General features: G+C 39.2%; 1 protein-coding gene across 7 annotated transcripts in view; it reads left to right on the top strand.

The window, feature by feature from the left end:
* Positions 1-1,295: 1,295 nt before the first annotated feature.
* Positions 1,296-2,500, top strand: part of LOC138956764 (sodium-coupled monocarboxylate transporter 1-like) — a 30,273-nt gene continuing 29,068 nt past the window's right edge. For 2 of the 7 annotated variants that reach the window (XM_070328034.1, XM_070328033.1), the window contains exons 1-2: positions 1,297-1,522; positions 2,438-2,500. The exon at positions 2,438-2,500 is cut by the window's right edge and continues 448 nt beyond it. The gene's annotated coding sequence lies outside the window, so the exon portion shown is untranslated. Of the gene's footprint in view, positions 1,523-2,437 lie in introns of all 7 variants that reach the window. The other 5 variants (XM_070328032.1, XM_070328031.1, XR_011452790.1 and 2 more) reach the window with 4 other exon arrangements.

The raw sequence follows: 2,500 nt of genomic DNA, 5'->3' as shown, positions 1-2,500 counted from the left end.
TACACAGATCTCTGTGTAAAATGTCATATTTTGGTCAATAACGCAAATAACGTATAATATTCGACAGTACGAATGTATAGTAGCCACTTGCTAGATAATTGTGGGGGTAAGTGAATGTTATACAAGAATTAATATTAGAACATAGCAAGAAATTTCATTTTAAATCACTTTGGTATGTTTTATACCGTCTTTTTTAATTTATTTTACTTAGCACAATTATATTTTTCCTCATAGAGAAGTAAAAACAGGCGTGTGAAAGCAACTTTCTGTGTTTTTGAGTTCATTAAATGTTGGGATGAATATGTCAGGTTTGAGGATGCACAGTTCTGTAGGTTCATCTCAGTATTCCACCCCCTCGGCTTTCTGTTGTAAATATTAAGCTGAGTGATCGAATGTGGAAGCTACGTTTGGTCAAAGGTCACAGAAGATTTGCGTCGTGCAGCGAAGGAAAGAATCGCGATCTTGTTTCCGACTCAGAGTACCTCTTTGTTTTTCATTAGACCTGTCATTCTGCTTGCTCGGCCTTGTGAGATGTTTGCATATCTTGTTGCTATTTTCTTTGCTTTTATTATTGTTTCTTATTTGTGCTTCGTTTATCGATACAACGTCTTGTGCACGGGTCAAAATGTGTGTGTCAGGGGTCGTTTTACTTGAACTTGACGTTCGTCAGTGTTTCTCCGAACGTCTGTGTATCGAAACACAGATACACGCACTCCATGACTCTGTAAGAAGACAAAACATATCGCTAGGTTTCATTTGTTTTTGATGAATGTATGACCTTTCATGAAGTAGTTTTGTTTTTGTTTACTTTTGCCAGTTTGCCAGTTTGCCAGTTCTGTTTAGGTCTGGGGAAACACCAATGAAAAGAGCCGAAGAATCACCGAGCGTTTCTATTGGGTTTGCTTTTGATTATCCATGTATAACCCGCTTCCTGCAACTATGGTAACCGGGAATTTATTGCCTGGGGAACATGAGATTTATTTCCCAGGTGCTTGTGAATGAAAACTCGTGAAAATGATGACAAACTTGGATGTTACACGTTTGGCTGTGCGACCCAGAGATTCAATGTTATTATCACATGTCGGTTACGGATCTACCTTCATGGACAGTCAACCCCACTCTTTCTTTCACCGGCCACATAGCAGGATGTCCGGGTCAGGCTTTGAACTGTTTGCGCCTATGTTGTTTTTCAGGTCGCGCTTTTTTTTCTGAGAAATATGGAGAGGGGAGGGGGAAGAGGGGAGGGGGTATTGTTGGCTTTATATTCTTCTTCTACAGTGTAGTCTCTGTCAGTATTACTCAGCATTTTCTGGTTCTTTATAAAGCGGTAGCTGAACTGAAGATTTGAACCAGAATGTTATAGTTCGTATATATACGTTTGTGATACGTACTGTACAGTGTTTATTCTCCTCACGAACATAGACTTAAACTGTGCAGTTAAAAGTAAAACGGAAACTTACAATGGAACCACAACATTTTTAATTTTGCAGTTTCTGCTGTCGTGTGCTACGAACGGCGAAAGGTAAGTAAAATATTCCATATTTGTGTTCATCAAAAGATAACGACATGGCTGGTCCTTGGATTTATGCAGCGAACAGTGTGAAAAATGCGTATGCACGTACTGGTAACAGTATGTAAATATATATAATAAAGCAACGTAGGCCGATGAAGCCCTTGATAGATTCTGCTGACACACCACTTGGTAAGACTCATGTTAACTACGACATTTCTAACCGATACTTTTTACATATAAGTTAAAAGCATCGTCGTACAAAAAATCAACGGCCTCCCAGCTTTCTGTGAGAAATAGAAATGTGTTGTTCAGCTGATGTCCTCACTGACACCCACCGCCCTGATATGGCCCTTCGTGGTCGGCTGGGCGTTAAGCAAACAAACAAAAATCACTGACACCCGTGTCATTCTGTGAAATTAATTCAGCACACACATACCAACACATCCCATGTTTTCAGAGCTGAGTAAAGACAAAACAATTGTACAAAACTGCGTGAAAGACATACCAAGTTTTCAAAGCTGGATTGAGCCGAAACAATCGTACGACACTGCGTAAAAGAGACACCAAGAGACGTAACAATTGCACGAAACCGCGTAAGAGACATACTAAGTTTTCAAAGCTGAATAAAGACAAACCCACTGTACGAAACTGCGTAAAAGACATACCAAGTTTCGAATTTGAATAAAGCCGAAACAATTGTTCAAAACTGAATAAAACATATACCAAATGTTCAAAGCGTAGTAACGACAAAACAAGTGTTGAGAATTGAGTGAGTTAATTCAGCACACACACATACTAATTAGACATACCAAGTCATACCAAGTTCTCAAACCTGAATAAAGACACACAAAAGTGTGTTCATAACTCAGTGAATTAATTCAGCACACGCAGCACTGAACTGAACTTTGTTTTATTATTAACAAGGATGCAGATTAAAGGCTAGGCCTTTTCTTACACTCTGTCCCTAAAGACAGCCACATGCCAAGA

Source organism: Littorina saxatilis, unplaced genomic scaffold (assembly GCF_037325665.1).
Source record: "Littorina saxatilis isolate snail1 unplaced genomic scaffold, US_GU_Lsax_2.0 scaffold_826, whole genome shotgun sequence".
In the NCBI taxonomy this organism is placed as follows: Eukaryota; Metazoa; Mollusca; class Gastropoda; order Littorinimorpha; family Littorinidae; genus Littorina; species Littorina saxatilis.
The sequence above is the reverse complement of the archived record's forward strand: the minus strand, read 5'-3'. Positions and strand labels throughout refer to the sequence as shown.